Source organism: Amia ocellicauda, chromosome 17, assembly GCF_036373705.1.
Source record: "Amia ocellicauda isolate fAmiCal2 chromosome 17, fAmiCal2.hap1, whole genome shotgun sequence".
NCBI lineage: Eukaryota > Metazoa > Chordata > Actinopteri > Amiiformes > Amiidae > Amia > Amia ocellicauda.
Window position 1 is genome coordinate 27,149,491 of NC_089866.1, and position 255 is coordinate 27,149,745.

Genomic DNA, 255 nt, shown 5'->3' on the forward strand with positions numbered 1-255 from the left:
TGAAGTAAGACGCTATTCACCCTCCCCCCAGACTAGGTGGCAGTAGGACATGAGTAATGATCTAATCCTGGCGCCTATACAACTCTTTGTCAGCTAGCGTTCTTCTATTGTTCTGATGATAGGTCTGCTCCAGCTCAGTACCCCTTCAGAAACTGCGCAACTGTGTAGATTTGGGTAACGTTCTTGTAGCGCAGATTTCCGCAGTTCTGCACAGATCTACAGAATTCCACCGATACCATTGGTATAGAAGCTCAG